Source organism: Alosa alosa, chromosome 3 (genome assembly GCF_017589495.1).
Source record: "Alosa alosa isolate M-15738 ecotype Scorff River chromosome 3, AALO_Geno_1.1, whole genome shotgun sequence".
NCBI lineage: Eukaryota > Metazoa > Chordata > Actinopteri > Clupeiformes > Clupeidae > Alosa > Alosa alosa.
In genome coordinates, this window is record NC_063191.1 from 31,661,725 (window position 1) to 31,675,471 (window position 13,747).

Here is a 13,747-nt window from a genome sequence, read left to right on the forward strand (position 1 = left end):
CTTTGAGAAGTTCACCAGGTCCTATTTTCTGAAAAGCACCTAAAACTAAAACTAATAGATTTTTTATAGATATTCTCCACTTTGGGGATGGTGTTTTGGTGGTTGAAATGTTCACTCCATCTCAAAATCGATCACTTGGTCATCTAGGGCGGTGGTAGTGTAGTGGTTAAGGAGCTGGGCTAGCGTGCAGTAGCCTGAAAGTTGTCAGTTCAATTCCCGGCTTCCACCGTTGTGCCCTTGAGCAAGGCACTTAACCCCAAGTTGCTCCGGGGACAATGTGATCCCTTGTAATATAGCTGACATATGTAAGTCACTTTGGTCAAGAAGTGTCTGCTAAATGTAATGTAATGTAATGTAATCTTGGATGCTGATCATGGATCACTCTTCTCCAAACATGCACAACTCCGCTAAACCTTTATAAGGACACACCTGGACAAAGAATTTAGCTTTCGCCGATTTTTTTTTTTGACCCAGGGACATGGCCTGAGATTGGCATAAAAAAGAAGCATTAAAGTATTCTTTTGGGATGTTTTTCAACCAGGGGGACCCGGTGACCTTCTCAAAGTAAACTTTAACACTAAAGCAAGAGGCTACACTGAGATTCTGGAGGAAAAGATCAGGCAGTGTGCAAAGAGACCTGCTCCAATAGGCATCATTGGACCATTAAACCATACAATGATCCAAAACATACAGCCAAACAAGACAAAAAAGAAATGGTTAACAGAGAACAATGTCATATTTTAGAGTGGCCCAGCCAGAGTCCAGACCTCAATCCGTCAACAAAGTGAGTACAAGGCCAGAGTGATGGCAAATAATCGTTCCTGCCTCAAAACCCAGATTGCAGCTAAAAAAGTGCAGTCTACAATCATTGTGGAGACATGGAGCGGCTCTGATTGCAAATAAAGATGTTTCCAGTGATTATTTTAAAAGGGTATGAATAATTGTGGACACGCCATTTTTCATAAAAATGTAAAAAAAGATAAAAACACTTATTTTTTTGATTCCATGTTTCTACCATATTGTCTTACAACCTTTTGGCATGTGGTAGTGTCATTTTCAGTCAGAACAAACATATCAACGTTAAATCAATATTTGCCAGGGGTATGAATAATTTTGTTCTTAACTGTATAGATATATTATCATTATTATTATATATTTACAGAATTAATTCAGATATAAGTTATACAAAGGTCCTCTTGAACTGTCAGTCAACACGCCAGCCAGTCACACTTTCTAATTCAGAGTGGTAGGCTAGCCCCACCTGGGTACTGTTGCTATGCCCAACAACCTGTAGCTCATGTCCAAAATGATAACTAAACAGCAGCCTGTTAACTGTGCTACAACTTCTCTCGTATGTTTATCACATGCAAGAAGAGTTTGACAGAGAGATAATAGATGCAGTAATGAAAAATGGTGAGCAATGCAATTCAAAGTTAGCTGATTTCAACATTGTCAGTGACCAATAGCTTGGATGAAAATATATTCATTAGCCTAATGTCAGAACACACTTGTTTGGCTGTAGCCAAATTACTAATGTCTGTATCATGTTTTGTTATAAGCCTAATGATAATAGTTTTTATAATAAACAACATCCCTTTTCTCTTGACAATGGCAAGTCAAGGAGAATAAAATGGGCTACAATGCAGAAAGTGAAAGTGAACCCGGGGTGCTTTGTGCTTTTTTTTTTTTTTTTTTTTTTTTTTACAGATTAGGCAAAACGCACCACAGACTTCAAAGCAAACCGTCCCGGGACTACCTCCTGAGGGGGTCCTGTTACAGTTTGCTTTAGAAGGGTCTGAGTTTGTTTGGAGTGTTCACATATGCACAGAAATGCTAAATCATCAATCTTTGTTTCTTTAGAGGGCAGAAAGGGACCAAGTGTGAAAACACCCTTAGACTAGTCATTTACTGTCCATGTACTGACTGACAAGGGATTATATGTTTCTCTTTGTGTTTTTTAGCATTTATAAACCATTTCCAGCCTTTTGTTGCCCTCGTCCCAACTTTTTTGAGATGTCTTGATGGCCTCAAATTTAAAATGATATTTCAGGGTTCCCGCGGGTCCTTAAAAAGTCTTAAATGCAACTTTCGGTTTTTAAGGCCTAGAAAAGTCTTAAATTGTCTGGAATGTCTTGAATTTTCGAAAAGGATGTATTAAATTTGTGTATGGGACCGCGAGTGAAATGTCTTTATCTGGTTTCGTGTATTTTTTTAAACGGAAATGTATAGCGACTATAAGGCTACTGAAGGAAGTGTAGTGGGTGCAGAGTGAAGATGTTTTAACGGGTCGTTAAAGGTGTGAAAATGGTAAGAATATGTAAAAATATAGCTGCAAGCAGCAATGTGGGGGCCAAGCAGTTGAGCAGGAGTTGTCATGGCAACCCAATGTTGCTACATTATACACACACCCAATTAACCCCCCCGTCCCAAACACACACATACACAGATAAACTTCCTCCACCACACACCCCAATGGCTCCCCACAGACACGCACACCTCAAACATCACCAAATGTATTGTGCGTCCTCAGGTTGTAGTCACTAGTCCACATATCAAGTTTGGTGTTAATACAAGAAAGTGTTGATAATTATAGCGCCCCTAGTGATCAAAGGTCACTAAATATATTGTGCATCTTCAGGATGTGTTCCCGAGTCTATGTACCAAGTTTGGTGTCGATACGAGAAAGTGTTGCAAATCATAGCACCCCTAGTGGTCAAAGGTCGCTAAAATTATTGTATGTCCTCAGGATGTGCTCGAGTCAATGAGCCAAGTTTGGTTTCGATCATTGAAAGCATTGCAGAAATATGAGCCCACTTCCTGTGATTATAAGCCACATAGTGGTCAAAATTTACCACATTTCTTGAGCGTCCTCCTGATTGGGTCCTGAGCCCATATACCTAGTTTGGTTTTGATATGTGAAAGCATTGCTGAGATATCACTTCACTTCCTGTTGTTGGTTTGTCAACTTGATTGGTTGTCACGGGCGACAGGGGTCATATATGGCTCCGAAGAGCAATACATTTATGAGTCATGTCTGACGATCATCTACGTCAAGTTTCTTGAAAATCGGATAAACTTTGCGACCTGTGAAAACTTTTAGGTGTTTTTGATTAAATCCAATATGGCAGTCAGATCAATTACGTTGACGCCACAAATTCACATCTGTCGGACTTAGGACCTTCCACAGTATTAACAGAAACCACTGGTAAGTTTTAATTCCAAACACATCACCCGTTACAGGCTAAAACCTAATTTTGGTAATTATAGCGCCACCTATGGGTCAAAAGTCACCACATTTATTGAGCCTCCTCCTTATTGGGTCCTGAGACCCTGTACTGAGTTTGGTGTTGATACGCGAAAGCCTTGCTGAGATCACTTCACTTCCTGTTTGGCTGCCGGCTGCCAAACTTGATTGGTCGTGACGGTGACGGGTTTTGAATATGGCTCCTTAAAGCAATGCATTTATGAGTCATGGTCTGAAGATCATCTGCGTCAAGTTTCGTGAAAATCGGACAAACTTTGCCAACTTTGATGCCTTTTATGTGTTTTTGATTAAATCCAATATGACAGCCTGATCAATTACGTTTACCTCATAAATTCACATCTGCGTTGAGTTCGGTCTCATCCAAGGATTCCAAATATACCTTAATGTTCAAAATGTGGTGTACCGTTCAAGCGTTATGTGCATAGATGTAATAAAAATTTGAAATGTTGGTGGCTAGAGCACTCAAAGTGCAGACTTGAAACTTTGATAAATTAAAGATATGACTGAACCGAATCAATGTGCGAATATCCCAACTTTTTACTGTATGGTTTAATGGCAAAATTAGCGTTTTGTTATAATAATAATAATAATAATAAGAAGAAGAATCATTAGAATCACTATGGGTTGCAGAAGCTTAAGCTGCTTATTGGCTAATAATATATATAGCTGCAAGCAGCAATGTGGGGGCCAAGCAAATAAGCAGAAGTTGGGATTGGACTGGACTAGCCTAAACTAGACTGGACAAGGCTGGACTGGACTGGACTGGAATGCATTGGATTGAATTGGACTGGATTAGATTGGATTGGACTGGATTGGACTGGACTGGACTGGACTGGACTGGACTGGACTGGATTGGGATTGGGATTGCAGAGATATGAGCCTACGTCATGTGATTGTTGATTGGATTGGATTTAATTGGACTGGATTGGATTGGGATTGGACTGGACTGAATTGGACAGGACTGGACTGGTTTGGATTGGATTGGAATGGACTGGATTGGATTGGATTGGGATTGCTGAGATATGAGCCTACTTCAAGTGATTGTTGATTGGATTGGGATTGGACTGGACTGAATTGGACAGGATTGGATTGGAATGGACTGGATTGGATTGGATTGCTGAGATATGAGCCTACTTCATGTGATTGTTGATTGGATTGGACTGGATTGGATTGGACTGGATTGGGATTGCTGAGATATGAGCCTACTTGATGTGATTGTTGATTGGATTGAATTGGACTGAATTGGATTGGGATTGGACAGGACTGGACTGGATTGGATTGGAATGGACTGGATTGGATTGGGATTGCTGAGATATGAGCCTACTTCAAGTGATTGTTGATTGGATTGGATTGAATTGGACTGGATTGGAATGGGATTGGACTGGACTGAATTGGACAGAATTGGATTGGAATGGACTGGATTGGATTGGATTTGGATTGCTGAGATATGAGCCTACTTCATGTGATTGTTGATTGGATTGGATTGGATTGGACTGGACTGGATTGGGATTGCAGAGATATGAGCCTACTTCATGTGATTGTTGATTGGATTGAATTGGATTGGACTGGACTGGATTGGGATTGCAGAGATATGAGCCTACTTCATGTGATTGTTGATTGAATTGGATTTAATTGGACTGCATTGGATTGGACTGGATTGGATTTGATTGGACTGGATTGGGATTTCTGAGATATGAGACTACTTCATGTGATTGTTGATTGGATTGAATTGGACTGGACTGGATTGGATTGGATTGTACTGGACTGGATTGGATTGGATTGGACTGGACTAGACTGAATTGGATTGGATTGGATTGGAATGGACTGGACTGGACTGGATTGGATTGGAATGGGATTGCTGAGATATGAGCCTACTTCATGTGATTTGTTGATTGGATTGGATTGGATTGAATTGGACTGGATTGGATTGTACTGGATTGGATTGGATTGGACTGGACTGGACTGGATTGGACTGGATTAGATTTGATTGGACTGGATTTGGATTGCTGAGATATGAGCCTACTTCATGTGATTGGTGATTGGATTGGATTGAATTGGACTGGATTGGATTGGATTGGGATTGGACTGGACTGAATTGGACAGGACTGGACTAGTTTGGATTGGATTGGAATGGACTGGATTGGATTGGATTGCTGAGATATGAGCCTACTTCATGTGATTGTTGATTGGATTGGACTGGATTGGATTGGACTGGATTGGGATTGCTGAGATATGAGCCTACTTGATGTGATTGTTGATTGGATTGAATTGGACTGAATTGGATTGGGATTGGACAGAACTGGACTGGATTGGATTGGAATGGACTGGATTGGATTGGGATTGCTGAGATATGAGCCTACTTCAAGTGATTGTTGATTGGATTGGATTGAATTGGACTGGATTGGATTGGGATTGGACTGGACTGAATTGGACAGAATTGGATTGGAATGGACTGGATTGGATTGGATTTGGATTGCTGAGATATGAGCCTACTTCATGTGATTGTTGATTGGATTGGATTGGATTGGACTGGACTGGATTGGGATTGCAGAGATATGAGCCTACTTCATGTGATTGTTGATTGGATTGAATTGGATTGGACTGGACTGGATTGGGATTGCAGAGATATGAGCCTACTTCATGTGATTGTTGATTGAATTGGATTTAATTGGACTGCATTGGATTGGACTGGATTGGATTTGATTGGACTGGATTGGGATTTCTGAGATATGAGACTACTTCATGTGATTGTTGATTGGATTGAATTGGACTGGACTGGATTGGATTGGATTGTACTGGACTGGATTGGATTGGATTGGATTGGACTGGACTGAATTGGATTGGATTGGATTGGAATGGACTGGACTGGACTGGATTGGATTGGAATGGGATTGCTGAGATATGAGCCTACTTCATGTGATTTGTTGATTGGATTGGATTGGATTGAATTGGACTGGATTGGATTGTACTGGATTGGATTGGATTGGACTGGACTGGACTGGATTAGATTTGATTGGACTGGATTTGGATTGCTGAGATATGAGCCTACTTCATGTGATTTGTTGATTGGATTGGATTGAATTGGATTGGGATTGGACTGGATTGGATTGGACAGGACTGGATTGGATTGGCATTGCTGAGATATGAGCCTACTTCAAGTGATTGTTGATTGGATTGGATTGAATTGGACTGGACTGGACTAGATTGGATTGTACTGGACTGGATTGGACTGGACTGGATTAGATTTGATTGGACTGGATTGGGATTGCTGAGGTATGAGCCTACTTTATGTGATTGTTGATTGGATTGGATTGAATTTGATTGGGATTGGGTCTTGAGTCCATGTACAAAGTTTGGTTTCAATCCATGTAAGCGTTAGTAAGATATGAGCCTTATTCAAGTCATAGTTTTCCCTAGTGGTCAAAAGACACCAAATGTATTGTAGCTATTCAGGATGTGTTCATGAGTCCACGTACCAAGTTTGGTGTTGATACGAGAAAGTCTTGCTAATTATAGCACCCCTAGTGGTCAAAAGTCACCAAATTTATTGTGCGTCCTCACGTTGTGACCACGAGTCCACGTACCAAGTTTGAGGTTGATGCGAGAAAGTATTGCTAATTATAGCGCCCCTAGTGGTCAAAGTACACCAAATGTTTTGTGTGTCCTCAGGATGGGGTCCCAAGTCTATGAACCAAGTTTGGTTTTGATATGTGAAAGTGTTGCTGAGATATGAGCCTACTTCCTGTGATTATAGCCCCCCATAGTGGTCAAAGGTGTAAATTTATTGAGCCTTCTCCTAATTGGGTCCTGAGCCCATGTACCGAGTTTGGTTTTGATACGTGAAAGCTTGGCGGAGATAACATTTCACTTCCTGTTTGGAGGCCAGCTTAATTTCGATTGGTCGTCCGCGACTGACTTGTTTTGAATAAAGGTCCAAAAGCAATGTGTGTGTGGACGGTTGGTCTGAAGATCATCTGTGCCAAGTTTCGTGAAAATTGGATGAAATTTGTGACCTGTGAAAACGTTTTAAGGTTTTTGATGAAATCCAATATGGCGGTCCAACCAATTATGTTAATGTCAAAAGCTGATATGTGTCAGCCTAAGGCCCTCCCAAAGTATTAACAGAGATAACTAAAATGTTTTAATTTCAAACACATCACCCCATAGAGGCGAAAACATACTTTTGTTAATTATAGTGCCACCTGTAGGTCAAAAGTCATGAAATTTATTGAGCCTCCTCTTAATTGGGTCCTGAGCCCATGTAGTGAGTTTGGTTTTGATATGTGAAAGCCTTGCCGAGATCTGAGTTCACTTCCTGTTTGGCGGCTTTGCCGCCAATTTTGATTGGTCGTGGCTGGCGACCAGCTTTGAGTATGGGTGTCAAAGGCAATGTAATTATGAGACATGGTCTGAAGATCATCTGTGTCAAGTTTAGTGAAAATTGGATGAAGTTTGTGACCTATGAAAACTTTTAAGTGGTTTTGATGAAATCCAATATGGCGGAGGTCCAATATGGCGGAAAGTAACGTAATAGGAGTCATTGAACTCAGGTCCGTCAAGGGGTTCCAACTATATATGGATGTTCAAAATTGGACATACAGTTCAAAAGTTAAGTGCATGGATGCAACTCCAACTTTGACACATTGGTGGCGCTAGACTGCCTGGGGTTCAGACTTGAAAAATTGTGAAATGGAATATGGGAATGTATGGAATGAATGTGCCAAATTTCACAAGTTTTTACTGTACGGTTCTATGCGCTGCCATAGACTTCCAGAGGAGAGGAATTATAATAATAATAATAATAAGAAAAGGTACAAAAACTATGGGTTGCCGCGCAGCTTCGCTGCTTGGCCCCCAATAATAAAAATAAGAATATGTAGAATCACTATGGGTTGCCTCGCAGCTTCGCTGCTAGCCTAATAATAAGAAAATATTAGAATCACTATGGGTTGCCTCGCAGCTTCGCTGCTTGGCCCCCAATAATAATAAGAATACGTAGAATCACTATGGGTTGCCTCGCAGCTTTGCTGCTTGGCCCCCAATAATAAATATAGCTGCAAGCAGCAATGAGGGGGCCAAGCAGAGAGATCAGCAGGCCAGATTTGCCATGTAAGTCAATGCCGTTGCATCAGACATATAGCCTTAAGCAGTCACAGCAAGTTCCATGCCATACAACCCAAGATTGGCTGAGTTACAAGGTCAAGTTTCACATCAAAACATAACTGATTTTGTGGGGCTGAGTGTCGCCGCCCCCTCCCCCAGCCAGTCCACCGCCGCTGCCCATCCCACCCCGTCCCACCCTTGCATGCACACATTAGTATGAACTAGATGGAACTTGCTGTCATCAGTTTCACATCAAAAATAAAAGATTGACTGAGATATGATCACACTTGCTGTGATTTAAACACAGAGGTCAAAAATTCACGTCATAGGGTGTGTTTAACTTCGGCTTGGCCCAAGATTCCAATGATACCTCATTTTGCCATTCGGTCAACAGGTCAAAAGTTTCGATCCCGTGAACACAAGTCCAACTTTGGCCTGTTGGTGGCGCTTAGAGCTTGAGGTGCCGGCATGAAACTTGGTGAAATGAATTATTGGACTGTCCAATTAGTATGCAAAATTGTATAACTTTTTACCAGACGGTTCTATGGGCTGCCATTGACTTCCATTGCAAAATAATGCGCATCAGCAACTACTGGCCAAAATGCATTTTTGTCAATTACGGAGCCCCCTAGAGGTCAAATGTCACCAAATTTCTTGGCGTCCTCCCGATGTGGTCTGAGGTACATGTACTAAGTTTGGTTTGATACATGAAAGCGTTGCTGAGATATGAAATCACTTCCTGTTTGGCGGCTTTGCCTTGAAATTTTGATTGGCTGGTACAGGCCAAAGCTTCTGTCAATTGTTCCAGAAAGCAATGCACTCATCAGGCATGGTCTGAAGATTGTCTCTGCCAATTTTGGTGAGGAACAGATGAAATTTGTGACCTGCCAAAACTTTTTTTTGTGTTTTTTGATTTAATCAATATGGCGGCCGAATCAATTACGATGACATCACAAGTTGGCTTGGGTCGGCCTAAGGACCTTCAACAGTAGTACCAGACACCACTAGTGGGTTTCAATTCTAAGCACAACTGCTGCTACAGGCCAAAAGGCATGTTTCTTAATTACAGCGCCCCCTAGAGGTCAAAGGTCACCAAATTTCTTGAGCGTCCCCCTGATTGGGTCCTGAGTCCATGGAATAAGATTGGTTATGATAGATCAATGGGTTGCTGAGATATAAGCTAACTTCCTGTTTACGGCTTTGCCGCAGAAATTTCGATGGCTGTTCTGCGAACGGGTTTTAGTTCGAAGACAAAAAAGCAATGCATTAATGAGGCATGGTCTGTAGATGATATCTATGAAGTTTGGTGTCGTTTGGACAAAATGTGTGACCTGATACGTTTTAAGTGATTTTGATGAAATCCAAAATGGCGGAAAATCCATCATGGCGGAAAATGACATCATAGGGTGCGTTGAACTCGGCTTGGTCCAAGGATTCCAACGGTACCTCATTTTTCAAAATCGGATCAACAGGTCAAAAGTTACGTGCGTGAACGCACGTCCAACTTTGGCCTGTTGGTGGCGCCAGAGCGCTCGGGATGCGGACTCGAAATTTGGTGAAATTAATCCTGGGATTCAGCCTAATTAGTGTGCCAAATTTCACAACTTTTCACCAGACGGTTCTATGGGCTGCCATAGACTTCAATGGCAGAGGAAAGATGTGTAATAATAATAGGAAAAGCTAGAAACACAATGGTTGCCTTCGCAGTTTCGCTGCTTGGCCCCCAAATATAGCTGCAAGCAGCAATGTGGGGGCCAAGCAGGCAGTTCAGCAGGCCAGATGTGCCATGCAACTCAATGCTCTGGCATCAGGCATATAGAATTAAGCAGTCACAGCAAGTTCCATGCAAAACAACCCAAGATTGGCTGAGTTACAAGGTCAAGTTTCACATCAAAACATAACTGATTTTGTGTGGCTGAACCAGGGCTGAGTGTCGCCGCCCCCTCAACCAGCCAACTCACCGCCGCAATCGCCCCTGCCCGTCCCACCCTGCCCCACCCTTGCACGCACGCATTAGAATTAATTGAATGGAACTCGCTGTATCAGTTTCACATCAAAAATAAAAGATCGATTGAGATATGATCATGCTTGCTGTGATTTCAATGCCCCAATTTCAACCCCCATAGAGGTCAAAGGTCACCAAATTATTTGTGCATCATCAGGATGAACCAGACGGTTGTATGGGCTGCCATTGACCTCCATTGCAGAATAATGCAGCAACTACAGGCCAAAATACATTTTTTGCCAATTACAGAGCCCCTAGAGGTCAAAGGTCACCAAATTTCGTAAGCGTCCCCTGATTGGGTCCTGAGTCCATGCACCAATTTTGGCTTTGATAAATGCAAGGGTTGCTGAGATATGAGCTCACTTCCTGTTTGGCTGCCGCAGCAAGTTTCGATTGGCTGTTACAGCCGAATGCTACTGTCAAATGTTCCAAAAGCAATGCACTGATAAGGCATGGTCTGAAGATGGTCTCTGCCAATTTTGGTGAGGATCCGCTGAAATTTGTGACCTCGCGAAAACTTGTATGTGTTTTTGATTAAATCAATATGGCGGCCGAATCAATTCACGATGACATCACAAATTGGCTTGGGTCGGCCTAAGGACATTCAACAGTACTACCAGACACCACTAGTGCATTTTAATTCTAAGCAAAACTGCTGCTACAGGCCAAAAGGCATGATTCTTAATTACAGCCCCTAGAGGTCAAAGGTCACCAGATTTCTTGAGCGTCCCCTGATTGGGTCCTGAGTCCACGCACCAATGTTGGCTTTGATAAATGCAAGGGTTGCTGAGATATGAGCTCACTTCCTGTTTGGCGGCTTTGCGCGAAATTTTGATTGGCTGTTCGGGTAACGGTAATACTTCGAAGGCGAAAAGTGATAACTTTTGTGAGGCTTGGTCTGAAGATGATCTGTGTAAAATTTGGTGGGAATCAGAGAAAGTATGTGACCCCTGATACATTTTAAGTGTTTTTGATGAAATCCAAAATGGCGGAAAATCCATCATGGCGGAAAATGACGTCATAGGGTGCGTTGAACTCTGCTTGGTCCAAGGATTCCAACGATACCTGACTTTTGAAAATCGGACCTACGGGTCAAACGTTACGTGAGTGAACACACTTCCAACTTTGGCCTGTTGGTGGCGCTAGAGGGTTCGAGTTGCCGACATGAAACTTGGTGACAGGAATCATGGGACCGTCCCCAATTAGTGTGCCAAATTTCCCAACTTTTTACCATACGGTTCTATGGGCTGCCATTGACTTCCATTGCATATAATAATAATAATAGGAAAACGTAGAAACACAATGAGGTCCTCGCAGCTTCGCTGCTTGGCCCCCAATAATAATAAGAACAAATAGAAAAACAATGGGTGCCTTCGCAGCTTCGCTGCTTGGCCCCCAATAATAAGAATACGTAGAATCACTATGGGTTGCCTCGCAGCTTCGCTGCTTGGCCCCCAATAATAAGAAAAGGTACAAAAACTATGGGTTGCCGCGCAGCTTCGCTGCTTGGCCCCCAATAAGAACACACAGAATCACTATGGGTTGCCTCACAGCTTCGCTGCTTGGCCCCCAATAAGAACAAATAGAATCACTATGGGTTGCCTCGCAGCTTCGCTGCTTGGCCCCCAACAAATAGAATCACTATGGGTTGCCTCGCAGCTTCGCTGCTTGGCCCCCAAATATGCCTTACGTTTTCGTGGTATAGTCGAGGCGTGAGAGATACGTAGGCCTAGGCCTACGCGACCGGTAGCGGGAGAAAGAGCTGGGTAAGCCAGTTAGCGATAGGGTGGCCATACGTTCGGATTTAGGCCGGACAGTTTAAAAGTCCTGTCCAGCGCAGCCTCAAGCCGGACGCTCATTTGTCCTCCTTTTTGGAGTTGCGCTGGGCTTCTAGAATCTTTGCTCGGACGCAGCATCGTTTCACAAACTATGAGCCCACTTCCTGTGATAATAGCGCCACATAGTGGTCAAAGGTCATCAAATTTATTGAGCTTCTTCCTAATTGGGTCCTTAGACCATGTACAGAGTTTGGTGTTGATACGCAAAAGCCTTGCTGAGATATCACTTCACTTCCTGTTGACGCAAAGATTGCTGTTCAAATTATGCGTGGTGCTTCGGTCACTGCTGCGCAATTTATGAAGGAACCATGGACCGACAGAAAAAGAAAACAAACGTTTTCTCAATCGGGAGGAAATACACATTAAGTGTATCTGTTTGCATCTCTCCAGTGTGTTTTGCTGGCTTAGCCTAAGTAAATATCTGTCTAAGTTACATTAGCCCTACTACCTCACCTACTACCTCAGGTAGGCTACCTGTAATATCGGTCTGCAGCTTGCTTGCCAGCCTTTCCCAGTACTTCGCAAAAGTTGGCGGCGAAAGAATGTCGGCGACTGGCTACATAAAAAAAAAAACGCATCTGTAATTGAGTTCATATTACGTGCGTGATTGAGATGAAACCAGCAGTTTTTCAGCAGGAACATGCGAGGAGGGGTTTAACTTTTCCCATACATTTTTTTAAAACAAGTCAATGGTTTACAATGTTTCAGTCAAGCTTTGGTTGGTTTAAATACAACTGGAATGCAAAATGTATTACCTTTGATTTGCTGTGCTGCATATGGGACAATAGATGCCTAAGTTAGTAGGCCTATTACAATATTTAAATAGCTTAGTCTACCTTTGAAAAAATAAGGGAATCCAGTCCAGTACACATGTTTGGCAAGTAGCCTAGGCTACTACAGACACAGGTGAAGAACAGTCAGCCTCAGCCAGCAGCACAGCCAGATATCAGAAGTCAGCTTCAAAAGCAAGCAGTCCAGACCCTAAAATTGGGCATTAAATAGCTGTGAAGGTAATTCACACACAATTATTTTCTTTCACCAAAATATATTTGGTAACTTCTGTAGACATCCCAAATGGGGTGGGTGTTAAAATTAGTAGAAAAAAAACTGTTGCATAAAACAGTTTTAAGTTTTTGCCGTGGTACAGTATAGTCTTAATTTTTCCATTTAGATGTCTTGAAAAGGTCTTAAAATTCTTTAAATTTGCACTTGGAAAATGTGCAGATAACCAGTATTTACTATGAAGTAGTCAGATGTCTCAGTTTCAACATTTGATGTTGTCTATTATCCTTTTGCAATTATGTGTGTATGTATATGTGTGTATATGTAAGTAAGTAAGTATAAGTATATATACTCTTTTGATCCCGTGAGGGAAATTTGGTCTCTGCATTTATCCCAATCCGTGAATTAGTGAAACACACTCAGCACACAGTGAACACACAGTGAGGTGAAGCACACACTAATCCCTAACCGTAGTTCCGCATTACATGAATTAATTCGCACATTACATGAATTAATTCGCACAAGTTTTATTTA

At 42.1% G+C, this 13,747-nt stretch overlaps 1 protein-coding gene across 3 annotated transcripts in view; it reads left to right on the forward strand.

The window, feature by feature from the left end:
- Positions 1 to 13,747, forward strand: part of epb41l5 (erythrocyte membrane protein band 4.1 like 5) — a 276,656-nt gene that overhangs the window by 99,280 nt on the left and 163,629 nt on the right. The window lies entirely within an intron of this gene.